The sequence below is a fragment of the Carassius gibelio genome, chromosome B11, assembly GCF_023724105.1.
Source record: "Carassius gibelio isolate Cgi1373 ecotype wild population from Czech Republic chromosome B11, carGib1.2-hapl.c, whole genome shotgun sequence".
In the NCBI taxonomy this organism is placed as follows: domain Eukaryota; kingdom Metazoa; phylum Chordata; class Actinopteri; order Cypriniformes; family Cyprinidae; genus Carassius; species Carassius gibelio.
Window position 1 is genome coordinate 18,227,185 of NC_068406.1, and position 18,058 is coordinate 18,245,242.

At 36.4% G+C, this 18,058-nt stretch overlaps 1 protein-coding gene and 1 long non-coding RNA gene across 8 annotated transcripts in view; one reads left to right on the forward strand and one right to left on the reverse strand.

The window, feature by feature from the left end:
* Positions 1–18,058, forward strand: part of LOC127967832 (SLIT-ROBO Rho GTPase-activating protein 2) — a 101,382-nt gene that overhangs the window by 33,913 nt on the left and 49,411 nt on the right. The window lies entirely within an intron of this gene.
* Positions 13,658–17,420, reverse strand: LOC127967834 (uncharacterized). 2 transcript variants are annotated; one of them, XR_008155838.1, is made up of 4 exons: positions 16,611–17,420; positions 15,995–16,147; positions 15,159–15,272; positions 13,658–14,773 (listed from the first exon to the last, which is right to left on the reverse strand). It is a non-coding gene; the product is annotated as an uncharacterized LOC127967834 (long non-coding RNA). The 2 variants fall into 2 exon arrangements; XR_008155837.1 differs by having other exon boundaries at positions 15,995–17,420.

An 18,058-nucleotide genomic window follows, 5' to 3' on the forward strand; every position in this document is an offset into this window, starting at 1 on the left:
CTTCACTGGGTGTGTGCTGTGTCCACTTAGAGAACCGTAATTTAATAACCTCTTTATTTATGTAGTATTAAAAGGATGTGTGGATCCGAAGCCTTCTCGCCCAAGCTACTAAATCATCATTACACAGACGGCGTGCTTTGAAATCTTAATGTGCTTTTCTGCCGTGACTGAAGGGCCGTCTAATTCCCTCCCCAACACAGTGGCACTTCAGGTTAGAGAAATAACACTCTAAACCCGCAAGCCGAAGTTTTATATAACCCAGCCTCCAGCATGCACACGTGGCCACAATTAAGATGTTCATATATCGCTGATGTGTGTGGGTTTGCTAGCGCATGAGTACCTGTGAGTTTAAGGCACAGAGCACTTCGATTTATCATCAGCTGTCAGACAGATCTAGTATGTGTTTTTTTTTTTTTTATTAGCACTGCCCTTGGTAGAAACTGCAAGGTAAGCACAGTGTGCAGCTAATTCTTGGAATAGACATCAGATTGTTCTGTGAGCGCGCAAAATGGCTTTGAAATTGAAAATTTGAAAGTGTGTTTACCCTTCATATAGTGTGTAGGATGTTTTAATGAGAATGCTATTATAAAGTGGAGATGCACAATATGTAATCTCTGTATTGGTCATTGTCTTTTTTTTTTCTTTTTTTTTTAACTGGCTGATAGTGTATATTTTATTTTTCCATCCATCTGAAAGTGTCATATAACATAATGTTTTAACTTGGCTTTATTTTTGTAATTTATTTTTTTAATTTATTTTGCTGCATTAATGTTTTTTTTATCTATCTGTCTGTCTGTCTGTCTGTCTATCATTCTCTTTGTCTGTCTGTCTATCATTCTGTCTGTGTGTCTCTGTCTGTCTATCATTCTGTCTGTCTGTCTATCGTTCTGTCTGTCTGTCTATCATTCTGTCTGTCTATCATTCTGTCTGTCTGTCTGTCTGTCTGTCTGTCATTCTGTCTGTCTATGATTCTGTCTGTATGTCTGTCTGTCTGTCTGTCTATCATTCTATCATTCTGTCTGTCTGTATATATATATCATTCTATTGTACTATGTTTCTGTCATTTTATCAATTCTATCCCTTTTTTATTTAAAGTTACTGATATCAGGCATTTATTTGTTACTGGCCACAACAGTAACAAATAAATAAAATAATAAAATAATTGTTGGCTAATCATATCCAACAAATATCAATATGCCCATCCATATTATAAGCAATGCATATTATATTTGTTTTTAATTTTTTTATTTATAATATTGTATCATTATATTTATAATACGGTAAGCTTTACTTTAGGGAAAACAACTAAATCTGGAAATAACAAACAAAACAAAAAAACATCCATTTGCGGATGTCAAGAGTAGTGTTTAAAAATAGTGTTAGTTTAAGTTTAAAATAGTGTATTTCTGGAATAGTTATATTTAGCTTTATATAAAAACAATAGAAGTGTATGTATTCATTTGTGTTTGTTTGACTGTTAGCTCATCACGAGAAAGAGACGCAGCATCTCGGGACTAGTACCTGGCACACAAAGCCCCAGCATACGTCAGCAGAACGACGGCTAACTGTGGGCCCGTCAACACCCTGAGTGGGTGCGATAATGCAGGCATACAATGGGCAGACAATGAGCACCAGGCCGTTCTGCGCCCCGCTAATCTCATTTCTGCTTTCTAAGCAGCCAGTGCTATAGTCTCCTCCGAGGGAGGAGGGGGTGATCCGCCTGTCAGCCTACCTCACATGCCCGTAAACATCATCCTGGAGCTGTGAGGACATCAGCTCAGCCTGACTGCAGGTGGTCACCAGCCAGAATCCTTGTTTTGTTCATTTGCTCAAGTTTCATTTTGAAAACAGCATGTGGCTGAGAGATATGATGTCAGTTTCTTCCGCTGGCGCTGACAGTTCGGCAGTATTAAACAGATCAAGCTCTGTAATGTTGTTTTTGATCATTAATTGATGCATATTAGAGACATTGTTGGCCTGTTCAAAGAGACTTTAAAGCATTTCCCTAGAGAGTTTTAAGATGCCGTTCTCTACGAAACCCTGTGGTTATTTTATCTTGAATCAATAAAGACACCTGAAAGGAGATTTTGTGGAATGTACGGAATGGAGAACGATGCCTGTGCATGTGAAATGGTTACACGCTGGTTTAGCCTCACAATGCTGTCTGCCATTGTTTATGGTAGATATTTCTTCAGTCTTATTTTTGAGGAATATTATTACTACTAGTCTGCCTATATGTCTTCTCTTTCTCCTTCACTTTCTGTTTTTATGATGTTGTTATGAGACTGTAGATCTTTATGATTGGAAAGCAGGTGATGGTATCACTGTTCCACCCCGAACTGGCAGTGCCAGCGGTTATCTCCAGCATGGGAATGTGACGTTCTGATAAGCTCCCTTCATGCCCCTACTCTCTGGCTCAACGCTCATTCATTTATCCTTTCTTTACGATCTGTATCATTTTTTTTCTTTTACCGTCTCGTTCTTCTTGCTCAGTCATAGGACTGGATAAGATGAAGATCTGCTGCATGCAAATGGGGAATTGTATAAAGTCAGTGCATGCCACTTTTGAATTTCATAACACCTGTTTGGAAAATATAAGTATGTCATGTTAGTTATTGGCGAATATCTATAGATAGATAGATGCGCATGAAGGTAAACTGATTCTAAATTCACTTGTCGCACACAAAAATTATACATTAATTTGTTTAAAGACAAAATCTAGTATTTTAATACCAGCCATTAATCAATTATCAGCCGTAACATGAAAATAAATATTGGCTTATTGAAACCGGCCATAAAGTGTTGTTTTAACCAGGCCTAAGGCCCATTCACACCAAAAATGATAACAATAATTATAAAGTTCTGTCATGAATTTCTCACCCTTATGTCATTCCACTTCGCTTATCTTTGTAACACCTATAAATATATTTTTGATGAAATCTTAGAGCTTTCTGCATCATGCTACTCTCATGAATGGCCGGTGACGCTGACGATTATCATGTGTCTCTTTCAGTGAATCGCACGCAGTTCTGTGATCAGTAATTAATCTCCATCCGAAGGCCAGAGGGCCCTCTCATGCAGAAAATGCAAATACAACACGCAAAAGAAACCTAGGAAAACCCTATAGGGGTAGCTGAATAAACAGAAGATTTAAATGCTTTAATTGATTCAGTGTGACTAATAAAAACATGACTAAGACAATATATGGTTTATCTGTGTTCTTCATATCATGATTTTCATTATTATAAAAGTATATCTATAATGCAATGCTAATCGACATAGCCTTTATCATTGCTTAAAATACGCTGAAAATATTTTGCGTGCCGTATTCTTTGTAAGAAGACACATCTCACAGAAATATTTATTTCAAACACTCGACTGACCTTATAAAGTGAGTTTTGAGTAAAAACATGTTATCAAATATGGTATTTTCATGTGCTTTCAGATGGAGCAGCATTTACGACACAGAGCTGTAGTTCACTGAGAAGCTACACAGCTGTCATTATCGCAAACGATTTCTTGAAATTTCCTAATCGTATGATTATCTTCTGTGATTTTTTTTTATATTTTTTTTTGTGTAGCATGTCAGAGAACTACGGATCTGTGTAATAAATGCTGCTCCATCTGAAAGCAGATGATGGAGATTTACCTACTAATCACAGAACCAGCTTTTGCATGACAGGTGCATTGGTTTAATCGTGAAGCCCTAGTCCTTACTTCCTTTCTTGGGCCACGAACATGTTAGTTGCATTGCTGTCTATGCAGGGTCAGAAAGCTCCCGGATTTCATCCACAGTGTATTAATTTATGTTCTGAAGAGAAACAAAAGTGAGTAATTAATTACAGAATTTAAATTGTTGGGTGGCTATCCATTTAAAGCAGCCGAGTGCTTGTAATAAACATAACTGTATAATGTGTGAATACTAATTTATCATTACAGTTATCTTTATAGTTAGTTTTCTTGGTGGAAATGGGCTTTTAAAATGTCCATATTTTTAGCGCTATTAATATTTCAAAGTAGGTGACTTTATAATGGGTTAGTTTGGTGATATTCTCTCTTTTTTAGTCCGAATGATGCAGGCATATGCCAAATGTACTCTTTAGGTCCTCAACAGGAAGTGACACCCACAGAGACCTTAATGAGGTCCGCTGTCTACTAAAAGTGCAGGACATGTCCATATCAATCATTTGCCCTCTTTTCTTGTTCTCTTTCTGTCCATTTTTCTCCCTTGAACTGAGAAGAACTACAAACGCATCAACCTGACTAGTCGCCCAGAGTTGTGTTTAGACCACAGAAGGGGATATGACCTAAAATATGTGAACACCTCCACACTATATTGTGCATGCATCCCTACATATGCAATCTAAATATTGTTTAAGGTTCTTAAATGATAAAAAATCTGAATATCAGCTGACAAGTGTGTTAAATTATGCCTCCAACAGATTTGTTTGCTGGCCCAGTTTTCTGTGAAAATGACAGTGCACCCTGAAAATCCTCAGCCTTGCGTATATATTATTTATTGTGGATGCCACCCACTGTTTGTCTAAGTCAAGCATAAAGCTTTGCTTTATTTATTTATTTATGTTTACTGCACATCACAAGTGCAAAGCCATTTCTTTGTGGAAAAATATCTATGAAGTCCTCAATTCAGACTAAAACATTGCTTCAGGTTACGAGTTACACTTAAAAAAAACAAACTAATTTGATCTGTTATTTTAGCATCAAAAACTTCCTGTCAAAGCTTACTGGATTAATACTCCCCCTCCCAAATCCCCGGGCTGGCAGAAAAGCTGATTATTATGCTTTGGCTATTTGTAAACACAGACTGTGATGGTGTCTAAGTTCATCAAGCCTCATGGTGGAGTTTTGCATGTGTGTGTGTGTGTTTGTGTGTGTGTGTGTTTGCACTAGGTTTTTTGAATGTGGGAGTGAGAACTGTGAGGCTGCCCAGTGCTCTTAGAGAGATTTGTGTAAAAACCTTGTATTTTCCTCAAGATCAGGGGCTCTACATCATGCTGTTAGTGTCTTTCTCCCCGTCTTACCTCAGTATTTGATAGTGCTGTCTGTACCGCTGAGGGGTTCAATAGAGTAATCTGTCCATCAGTCTCACGGTGAAATAGGTTTTCTCGCAGATAATCACCGTATGGGAAATTTGAGCTTTTCAAGCAGCTGTCAATGTAGACAAAGATTGGCTGAGGATTTGTTTTTATTCTGCCAGCCAATACAGTATAAAGCTCAACTGGATTTTTATATTTTCTGATCAAAGTGGCATTTTGCACAAATTGTACATGCAGAAGATGCTGACTTTTATGACTTTTATGTTCGTTCTTCCCTCATTCATTTGATCAGTCTATAGAAATTCATATTTGCATATTGAAAAACCCTTACATAATGCAAACTCCTCACCTTTCAGTGACAACTCACTTTTTTGAGATCAAAATAGGTCACCTATGAGATTTGCTCAGATCCAATGAGAAAATGTTTTTATGTGCGGGGAATGTTGCTTACAAGGGTACTTGTAATCTTACAAGAATAACTAAAGAACTGGTTGTGTCAGTGAGTTTTGTATAGTATTTTCTTTACTCTTTAACTATTAATTACTGTTAGGTTTGTGTGTTATGTAGAGAATAGTGTTTTGTGTTTTGCAAAAAGTTTTTTATGAAATTGAAAGTCAAAGGCCGAGAATTAGTGTACGGGTTTGCAGATTTGGTGTGTGCTTCTGCTGTTTGAGTGTCAGCTTTCAGACATTGTGTGACAAGTAAAGATTTTGTGTGTAAGCAGTTGAGAAAAACTGTAAATAGCCTGCATAGCACTTCATCTTTTATTACATTGGATTTTGACCAAATATATTCATACTCTTGATTTTTGTAAAATGTTGCAACAAGATGTAAAGTGTGTGTGTGTTTGTGTGTGTGTGTGAAAAATTACAGTTTTAGACAAATAAGGTAATACAAATATTTTCAAAATACGTGTAAGTAACTACAAATTAGCATAAGATAATATCTTTAAAAGAAATTCTGTGTGGAGCATGCCCATGACCCGTGCAAGGTTCTTACTTTAAGACCCCCCCCCCCCCCCCTTCCTGTTTGCTTTTCAGCCCATAGCTCTCTTGGGCTTTTAATTCGTTTATTATTAGATCTCGTGGTACCTTTTCTGTGCTAACCTGGCCATGGTAAATTGGTTTTAGGGAGCCTCAGTATGTCGTCCCGTAATTCCTGGCCACGGTGTCCATCTCACCAGATGGCTTGTTGGTTTTACCACATGTGGAAGGAGTGATGCTGTACATGGCACACTGGAGGGAGGAGCAGGGGACCAGACTGCAGCACAGATGGCCGTGTCCGCTCATGGCATTGGGTCCGGGGAGGGCTGGTAAGGCTGGGTGAAGTAAGGAAAGGCACCAGTGAAACAAGCCCTGAAAACGGACAGAAGGTCAACTCATTATTACGGCCAAAAGCAGATCAGTATATCATGTTTGCTTTTTAAGAGCAATTTTGTATGCAGTCTGAAACAGTCTGCTGGCTGTGATCATATCACTTATATTATACTGTATATTTATATCAGTGTTTAGTTTCTTTTTTATTTCGTAGTTGCAACTAACTGCATGCCATAAAAAAAAAAAACTGTTCTATCTTTAGCTATGTAAATATCCCTTCAGGAAATCAGATGTCAATTCAATAAGTACTTGGAATAAATAGTACACTGCTATTCCAATCCGAACATAACTGCTGTCTCAGTAATAGGAACATTCTGTGTTCTCATTGATTGGCTGAAATAAGAGCTGGTATTGTCAACATTTATTGTTATGGCAAGTGGAAATGAAAGGTCATGGAGGGTTCCTTTAATAATTTGACTGAAGATGGCTCATATGTGACCTCAACCTTAAGTGTTCTAAGTGAGGAAGAAAAACACATTAGTGTTTTAAAGGCAGGATGAAGGAGACTGGAAATGGAGAAAAGACCTGGTTAATCGGTTAACTACACACTTTGGTATGACCACCATGTCTTTCAGTTTTACTAAAAATAAGAAAGGTCACAAGAACTAAATATTTTCTCTGGCAGCACAGGGATTCTGTAAAAATAATATCTTTTAGTATTCTTTTGAAGGAATATTTAATCAATATTATTATGTTTTCATTTTGGGCAAACTAACCCTTTAAGGTTTCATATTATTATTTGCTAAAACCATATTTTTTTAAGGTTGAGTGTAAAGATTTTTTTTTTCTTTTTTTTTAATGCTTCGCTGTTGGTCTTGGTCTCGGGTTACAAGAGAATCATCTCAGAGTTTTCCTTCTTTACCACTATATGGAAAATTATTTCCGTTCAATGTAGCTTACAGACTACAGTGAGACATTGTCTCAGATTCAGTCAGTTTTTCTGTTAAGTAAGAAAATTTCCCCCCGGTTTAACAGACAAAGTTTAAGCCTAGTCGCAGACTAAAGTTAAATCTGAGCTGTTTAAACTGAAATAAACTGGCACTAATTGATCTTAAAATATATCAGTGCCTTTTTGTCTCAAGATGCACACCAGTAATGTTTTTTCTAAGGGATGTTCATAAAAATTACTTAAATGTCCTAATTGAACTATGGCCTAATCCTGGTTAGTCTAAGCCCTGTCTGTGAAACTGGGCTTTCGTGATGAAATAGCAGGATTCCAAATATGAGAGAAAAACAGGTTTCCCCTCTCACAGTCTCAGTCTGTTAAGCAACCCATCATCTGCTGAACTAATTGGCTGTCCTTCTCCTCCAGCGATGTCACAGATAGCAAAATAAATTGATGATTGATGATGATTCATATGCCGATGCCACTCATCCGGCTGTGCTGTTTGATCTCAAAGTTCGGCTGTCATCACAACAGAAGTTCAAAAAACGTTCAAAGAAAAAGATGCACAAACCTAATTGGAACAGGAATTTTATTTTATTACTTATTTATTTATTTGTTGCCCCTTGCCAGGAGTCTATGATGTTTCCTTGGGGTTTCCCTAACAGGAATGATGTACTGTATAAAAGTTTCGGGTCAGTAATATTGCAGTCAGAATAATGCATTACATTGATCAAAAGTGACAGTAAAGACTTTATACAAAAATCTTATTTTAAATAAATACTGTTCTTTGGAAATGAATAAAACAATTGCAATAAAAAAAAAAAAAACTTTTAAGCAACACAACATTGATAATAATAATTATTATTTAGCGTCAAATAAACCTCCATTCTGGTCAGATAGGATTTAACTTTGAACACAGTATTCTTGAGCCAGTCGAGCACTTCAACTGTTAAATGAACCCGATGACTTCTCAATGATTTGCTCAGCAGTAAATGTTTGTAAATGGACTGCTGAAAGTGTTAACCGAACCATGTGCCAATCGCTAATTGGAGTAGTCCAGCCACAGTCCCTGGCATTATATCTTAAAAGCCAACGTTGCATGATTGAGGACAGTGACACTGAAGGAATTTCAACCTTGAGAAAGTAAGGAAAGTTTGAGGCAGACATCGTCACTGGCTTTGCACCGGCTTGTAGAGTGAAGTAACGGTTGACTCCTGTTTTTCTAACAGCCAAAGAATTTCCCTTCTACTCATGCCCAGGGCAAGTCTGGCCTGAGGCCTTAGCAAACAAAACTAGACTAGGAAATAGAATCTGCTAATGTTGAAGAGAACATTTTTCTTTTTTTGGCCATCTTTCTTTGTATGTTTCACGCACTCACTTCCTCTCGCTTCATGTAGTATAACATGACCTACTGAGTGATTATGAGGCAGGCCGTAGAAACCTGATGGAGGGTAACATCTCTTCCCCTCCGGTACAGTTCCAGTACAGAGCTGGGCTTCATGGGAGGAATTTCACCCCACTGGGTGTACTGTCCTTTGGTCCATTCCTGACAAAACTTACTGGGTGAGAAGAACCACTCTCCATCCACCAGATGTTTTCATTATAGCTTTGGTGGAATGCCCTGAACCGGTGCCACCAAATGGTAAACTGATCTCCTTAGGTAGGCTACTATGCAAACTTTAACTTATGTAGCTTTAAGGGATAGTCACCAAAATATGTAAATGCCAAACTGAACTTATTTAGTTTTCAACTTGTTAACTCATTCATTTGGTTTCGAAAGTTAAGATCTTACAAGTTTTTTAGGCCGGGGTGTCCAATCTTGTTCCTGGAGGGAAACTAGCGTAGCTTCATCCTGCTCCAACACACTTGTCTGGAAGTGTTTAGTAATCCTGACCATGATCAGCAGGTTCAGATGGGTTAAATTAGAATTGGACATAATTATTTGTTCAAGTCTTCCTGGAAAGTTTGTATTCACGAGCTGTGAAGTCATACTTATAACTTTAGGTACATTCAAATTACTTTATTGGAACAAGCTAGGAATGAAGCTTTTCTATTATAAATACAGCTATATTTTACACTCTACAGGCAATACATTTTACCTAAGTTAACTCTTTAGGTACTAATACTGTTGTATTTTGTAGATTGAACTAACTTCATTGAAAAACTAAATAAAACTTGAATTTACTGTCAATTTACCAAATCCATTGCATTCACTGTGTTTTCTTATTGACATTCTCAGCTCAGAAACTCTGGGCTTGAAGGAAACTACACCCTACTTGTAGATTTTGTGTGTACCTGGTCTACTGTATGTGCTTTCCTTTGTTTCCACCATCATTTGTTTTTTCCATTATTACTTCAAGAGACTGAATCCTGTTAAATGTGTGTGCGTTTGTGAACTATCCTTGTTTTGTACGGATGAGTAGGTGACAACAGTTTTTCCACCTCATCAGCTCTCCTGGAGTAACATCAGCTGTGTAGACAGAGGCTTTTCCCAACAGGCTCTCCTCAAGGAAAACTCACGTTGTGTTTCCTGATCCGCACTGAAATAGGCTAGCCGAGGAGGAGGAAATATGGGTCGCCATTGTAAAGCAATAATCTCCTTTAAATGTTTTAATGATTAATCGAGGGAGTTCAGCGAGAGGTTTTGATTTTCAATCTCCCGTCCCTCAACGTTCACATACAACGTGGTTTCCACAGTAATGGCTTTGATTATGGAAATTGGGGAGAATGAAGGCTATGATAATGTTCTGTCAGCTTGAGTTTATTTTTGAGCCTGATGTCACACACTTCCTCCTCCTTTTGTTCCACCAAGGAGATGTTTATTTTGTCCTGACAGCTGCTCTCTAATGGGAGCGTGTCCCTTTTTATCTATTCATTCGGATGTTCATTGGTGTAGTCGGTGCTGGTGTGTCAGTATGGTGTCATTCATGTGCTTTTCTCTCTTCTCCACCTTCCTCCATCTCCATACACACGGCACAGGATCTTTTGAATGGTTCTCACAAAGAAACTCATCAAACACAAATCTCTCCCTCATCAGTATAATGATATGCGCCATACAGTGTTCCACTAATACTCTTAGAAGTATAGTTCAGGCATTGTATTCATTAATTTGAAGCTTTGTCACCAAAGTAATTTTCCTCCTCCTCTTCCCCTATTTCCTGATTTTGTGTCATCATGAGACTGATGTATATTATCATGTCTCAAGTATTTAAAGACCCCATGAAATGACTTGACGTCATTACATATGAAAGAAATGTGTATTTTTTCAGTTCAGTTTTACAGATAAAAGGGTCCATTGTGTACTCTCAATAGTGTAGCTCCTCTTGAAGCATAGACTGTATGTAAAAACAAAATGTTTACAAAATGACCTTTGTAGACTGAATCAAGAACCAATGACTCTTATGAACCAGTTCCTTTTAGTGATTCAAAAATATACAGTGCAACCAGGTATGAATCCATGTTAAAAGCTTGAACACGGTGCAAAATCTACATTGGGAAATCTTTCACTCTCGTACTAAATTCCTTATCACATAGATTCCTATTGAATGGCTGGATGGTTTTGCAAACATTCCTAGAGCAATGCAAAATGTAACTGTACTGAGTTTTAGATTATTTCAAAAACATTTGAGCTATTTATCATCAGCTTGTCATCTTTTTGAAATATTCATTGAAAGAACCAACTCGGAAGAGTTTTTTTTTTTTGTTTGTTTGTTTGTTTATTTTTGGAATTGGGCCCCATGGTCGCACCTAATGTTTTTTTTTGATTAACTAAAGTGAACTGGTTCATAAGAGTCATTTGGTCTTGATTCAGCCTTCAAATGTCATTTTGCATACAGTTTGTTTTTGCGTGCAACCTGTTAGGACATATCATTAAAATTTCCCATTATTTCACAGTACACATTCTTTTTATTACACCAAGAGACTGCAAACTCAGTTTCACAACTAAAACTAAAATGTTTTCCCATGGCACTAGCAAGATATGGAGTAAAAGATAAAAACTCACATTTTTATGTCATTGGGTCTTAAAGGGTGGGAAAATTCAGCATGCAGTGAGGAGAATTTTGTTTGATGTGTGATGACGTTTTCTCCATCTCTTGAAACTGTATTTCTTACCCACATTTTGGTTTCCTTCTTTCTTCAATGAAGGCTGTGTCTCAGGATTAGGTTTGGCATGTCTGTAGCTATTAGTGTCAATAATACTGCTGATATGTTATAAAATTATGGATGCACCAAAATGGGGACCCAAGGCTACATACCACAGCTGGAAAAAAAAAATTGCTATTCTTTAATGTTCACTGTAATTTGGTCTCTCATTTGGCCTCAAACTGAAGTTCAGGTGCTCAAGTGCTCAGGTGCAGGGCCTCATCCCCGCCAGCTGTTCTTCTCATTCCCAAGAGTCTTAGACAAATTCCTCTTGCATTGTGGAGCTCTCTCCCTCTGGAGCCAGCTGCACAAACTAACTTCCTGTCAGCTCCCTTTTGCTTCCTGTTTGCTCTGATGAATTGACGGTTTCCTTCAAGCTGCCTTTGGTGACGCAAGTAGTTTACGCCAACAGGCCCACCTCCTGGAAACAACTGGTCCCTTTCAAATTTGCCTTTTTTTTTGGGACTGTATCCCATAAAAGTTCCGAAAACAATAGCACAGCTCAGAGCTGCACAATGCTCTTTTTCACAAACGCACCAATGTGTGAATCTTCCTGCTTTCTTCTTACACCCCATCAATGGGCTATTATGGTTTGTTGTCAAAATGCTACTGGTTATACGTTTTTATCAAATCATTTAAATACTTTAAGCCGCTATATTTTAGGTGTCTAGACACTTAAAACTGTTATAATTAGAATTATTTAGATTCTTAGAATAATTTCTGGGCAAATGATTAAGAAACGTTAGTTTGTAAACCCCCGCTGTCTTAACCTCTCAATTAAATATGCTTTCAGATCTTCCCTGACAGATTTGAACTGGTTGAGATGTTTGTTGTGATTGATTGTCTGGCAGAGCACAGGAGAGGGGTATATTTAGATGCTTTAATTTACAACATTTTGAATGTGTCAGAGCGTTTGCTTGCTGGTGAATACCTTAGACATCTATGTACCAACCGTGTGAGGAGGACTAATGTCAAAATAACAGGCTTCCTGGGCTGTTTGTGTGGGTTTGTTTTTTCCTACACAACATATTAACCCCTCATGTTATCTCTGTTAGGTTTGTTTCAAAGTGACACTATGAACACTACTCTCGCCTGTTTAGTCACCATGTCACCCCATTGTTCACACACTTTGAACATGGCTTGTTTTGGTGGACAGCACCAAAGTCTTGTCGTCTACCGCCTAGTGATTTCTATCTCCTTGCTTTTAAAGCTCTGGCGACAAGCCTGGGGTTTAGAGCCCTTAGCCAGGGCTTGCAATGAGATATGACAGATTTGGGGTGGGGTTTTTAGGGGAGCCGGCTGAGATGCTCTCAGGGAAATGAGCAAAGTGACAGCTGGGATGAAGAGGGGAGGACAATTGATTTGGCCTTGAAGAGACAGCACCATCAGATTACACACCCCTGAAAACATAGTTACATTGTAGTCTTTAGAGCATAAATTTTTTATTATTTGTGTAGTGTTTTTCATAATACATGTATCTGTAGCTTGACATATATATATACTTTTTTTTCTTTCTTATTTTTTGCCATTGATCCATATGTCATGAGATTGTCTTTCAGTCCTTTGTCAGATGCCAGCTTGCTGGTCAATCTGTTTTGTTCACTTCCGCCTTTCCTTTTAGTTCGAGGCAGTAGAATCAATAATGCATGGCTGTGTAACACCCTGACTGAGCAGATATCTCAGCAGGTAGCTGTGATGATTGCTGTTTGGGGACCTGCAGGTATTACTCAACACTGTGTTTGGTTCTGTCCTATAATGAAGGTCCCAGCCAGCGCTTTGCAGCTTGCTCACCGTCAGTTGTGCACTGTAAGAAAAAATACACCATATCTACTCAATAAAAATGAGGCAACAGATTACAAGCAATATTATTAATTAAATTTCACAAGGTTTAGTATTAAGTAAATATTAATTAAATGAGACCCTTAATAGTTATTCATTTAATATGAGTAGATTTGAATAGAAAACAGCACAGAATTAAGTATAACCCAAATAAAAATATTGAGTTGTTTTGAAAAAGATAAACTCCCTAATGTGTAAATAGTACTAATAAATATTAATTAGATTTTACATATCATAATTGAGTAATCATCATCTACATCAATCTGCACATTGATTTGAATTTAATCAATGCAATTAATTAAATCGAAATATTTCTTTCTTATGAATAATATGGCCCAGAAAGTACAGAAGTTAAATACTCAAATAAGAATTTTATTAACAATTCACTTTTGTGCTTTAGACACATTGTAGCAAATCATTGTACACTGCAACCACAGTCTCATTTCAAGCCAGAAGTTTGAAAAGGACAGAATGCTGACTTTAAACTATTTTGTAAAAACAAAAATAAATTACATACAGAATGGTGATGTGTCTATAAACCTGTTTCCATGCTTTCTCATCTCACATCACACTAAATTGGGTCAATAATGATCTTAAAGGAAAATCCTCCAGAGGTGCATGTACCAAAAAAAAGCAGAAAAGTGTAATTTGTACAGAGTAATAAACATTTCGTACTTTGAACTAGAAATATCACTGACATTCGTGGGATAAGAGTCCAAATCAGTGCTAACTTACAAACATAACACTTTCAGATGTGTAATTCCCAAGCTCTGTAGAAGCTAAACATTGTGTAGCAAATCATGTACACTGCAACTACTACTGTCTCTTTTTTCAAGCCAGAAGTTTGCTCAAGCATTTCAAACTTTTTCAGAACTTTGAAAAGGACAAAATGCTGACTTCAACTTAAAAAAAAAAGGAGCAGTAAAGATCTTAAAGAAAAATACTCCATAATGGCATGTGCCAAAACATAAATAATAAAAGTGCAAATTGTACTGAGTAAAATACATTTGTACTTTGAATTTACAACAATTGAAATGTACGACATTTTTTGGACAAAACAGTGCCAACTTACAAACATAGCACTTTCAAATGTGCAATTCCCAAGCTCTGTAGAAGATGAACATTGTGTAGCACAAAAGTCTGCACTGCAATACAGTCCCATTTCAAGCCTGAAGTTTGTTCTTGAGGGACTGGACTTTGTTAGAAAGCTTTGAATCATCCAGTTCCAAGAAAAAAAATTGGAACACCTCAAAGGTGTACTTCAGTAGTCTGGGATAATCAAGATTCAGCGCGTAGGTCAAGCCAAAGAGGACAATGCAAGCCCTTGCAATATCTCCAAGTCCTGTGATGACTTCCACGCCCTTAATGAGGATCCCAATGTTCTTTGGGCAGTTGCTTGTAGAAGCTCCACGCTTTGGGGTCACATTAATGGCCATTATGAGCTGTTCAAGTTCCTCCAAGTTCTCAGTGTCCTGCAACATGAAATTGTCATTGTCTTAGTATAAAACTGTCAGAAATATTTTGCAAGCATATCAAATTACTAGAAAATACATTCATTATTGTTTTCATAGCTTATGAATCTATTTTAGTAGATATTATTTTCTTGCAGGCCTTGGTGTCAAATTGTTATTTGTTGTGTTTTCTTCTCTATTTTGATGTTTTTGTACAGTGTTCATGTAGGTTACAATAAGTCAAATTTTAGACCTTAAGACCCACACGATGCATTACCAAAAAAAATTCAAATCAAAGAAATTCTGAAAAAAAAAAATCATTAATTTAATTTACATATAAAGGTCACATTTCTAGATTAATCAACAAATTGAGGAATTAAGTTAAATTTATATTAAGTTCACCTACGTTGAATTCTTTGATAAGATGTCCCCCTTGTTCTCCAAGGTATTTTTTGTAAGATACCGAGGAACAATCTCTCTGGTCCTCTCAATCAAAGAGTGCTGGGGAGGAAGTCAATCACTAAAAACAAAAAAAACAAAAAACTGGATGTTTCTGTAATTTAGAAAAGTAAACACATGACACCTATCAATTCTGATCATACTTTACATGTCTGCTTTACTTAATGTATAAAGCTTCGTCAGACCAAAAGGCAGAGCTTCATAATGCTTTAAAGTAGAAAATACTGTTTATGATTTCATGATAATCCATTAGCCCCTTCCACACATGCACTGCAAGCCTGAAATTACAAAGACATCACCTGAAGGAGAATGTTCGAATCTGATATTAAATGGATTTAACCCGGTCAGCTCTATAGTACAAAGTCTGTGTCATTTCTGAATTACCCCATGTGTGAATACAACAGGGAATTATCCGAAGGATTCACAGTGAGCAATTGAAGGTATTAAAAAGGGTTAACCCTGTAAAAAAGGGTTTTCTTGGGAGTTTTTCCTCGGTCAGTGTGAGGGTCTAAGGGCAGAGGCTGTTGTCATGATGCTATGCAAAGCCCTTTGAGACAAAATGTTTGTAAAATGGGCTATATATATAAAATAACCTTTTCTCTGATCAATTTGTAAGGCAAAAAACAGCATCTTAAAGGCATGAGCTATTATTAGTTTTTCCTTTTCTAAAATAGTACAGCATCTCTGGAGGACAATTGTCTATCATTCAGTTTGATGTCCTTATTGATATAATTTGGAAATCTTATGGAACAAAGCTACTTCTAATTTAGAAAACTACTGTACCTGCAGCATTTCCATTATGATCTCCAATTTTCTTCCAAGTGCTCCATCTTTGGCACAAAATGGCGTCAGTAGCTTGGGAGTGTGACAGTCAAACACAGACATAAATTTCGGTACCAGAAGTACAGTAGTTGTTCTTTGAAATTCTGCATTGATCTGAAACACAAAGGCGACAAAGATATCACATCAGTTCTTAGCCTTTTAAACCTCTTTCATATAAACTGTCTAACATTCAATACTTTTTGCCACTGTCAGAGTACTGAAGTCCTCCTCCACAATATTTGCCAATTTAATCATTCTGGAATTGTAAATGAGGAAGAGTTAATGTAATTTTAAAGATTTTAATGACATTATTGAAACTTTGTGGGAGAAAAAAAACGTGTTAGACTAATTATTAATCAAAGTATGAATATTTTTTTTCAATTTTTAGTGTACGGTTTAGCTGTAAAATTATAGAGTTTGTGCCAATGTAAGATTACCACATTAAAATTAACAGATTTATGCATGAAAATAAATAAAATTGTGGCTCTTAAACATAACACTGTTAATAGACTGACTTCACGTGGATTTAGCTAAGTTAACTTACAAAACAGTGAAACAAAGAGAGAAGTTAAGTTACCTGCCTCTGGAAGACGAGCTCCACACACGAGAAGTAAAGCCAACGGAACTGCGTCAAGTGCCGTCTGAAATATAAGATCTTCATCCAGCGAAAACCCCAAATATTGCGCTTTATGGAACCTTAAAATTAAACGCGATGTACTTATTTACGCAATTTCATACAAAACATACTTAGGATATGATATTAACACACAAAAGACCTAGGAACCATGATAGAGAAAAAGGTAACCCACATCCTTCAAAATAAACGTTTGACTTCGATACATAAGAATTCTTCCAAAATGTATGATGCTGTGTCAATATTATAGCGCAACAACATCACATAGCCTTCCAACAGAAGCCAACTTTGTGTTGCTGCTGAGTCTCTTTTTCTGTGATAACTCATTTTATATTGTAATATACTACTACATGCGTTTTTCTTAGTAGCCCAGTGATAACAAAATAAGTTTTCTTACCTAAGTCAACCAGTCAAATTTTGCAAGATGAGCAATGTGGAAGAAAACGAACATTCACTGTCTGTAGCCTACTCTCTTCAAATGCCTTGTAGGCCTGCTGCATTTTTTAAATAAAAAGGCTCACTTCGACAGGAAGTGCTTTTCAATTAAAATTAGCCCGATTACATTAATTTGAATTAACTCAATATTCTCTCCATTTGGGATTAGATAAATATAATGCTTAAATTTTATTTAACTACAATGGGTAGATTTTATTCCAACCATTTTTATTTGAAATTTAATTAAATATTTGCCTCAAAATCAAAAACACAATTATATTGAATACATTTTAATCAAAAACATTCATTCAAATCTACATGACCACAGAATCATTTCTTACAGTGTGTGTCACAAAGACTGCAATGTAGGCATGAAATTAGATCATTATTTAATGCTTGTTCAGCAAATGCACACTCAAGGAGGCAGGGGTCACTGCTGTCTGATTACTCTGAGATTGTTTCATATTTTGTGTGGCTTTATGTTCATGCTCAACTAATGATACCCAATCAAACAGGCCATTTGAATCAAAGTTAATTTTCCTTGTTTGTTGATACAGAAAAAAAAGAAGTGCTCTTTCATCAAAAAAAAAAAAAAAAAAAAAAAAAAAAAAACCTGAAGTAGTTCAAATTAATGTGATGCAAGAGTTGCTTTTTGTTGCACCTGCAGAAGTAAAACCTCTGCTTCCCCTTTTGTGTAGAATGTACTTACCCTGTTATGTAATACAAGTATAATTTAAGTTAATAAGTTATGTGTGTAGTACAGTATTTATTGTATTAATCAGAATGTATTATTATACTTTTATAAAAGTATTATATTTAAAGTAATATATTTGTCGTTTAATTCTATAATTCTATAATTCTATAAATTCTAAAATAAAGAAAAAATAAATAAGTAAATTATGTACATATTTATTGTCCATTTTAATGGCACAGACATTTGCCATATTGAGTATACT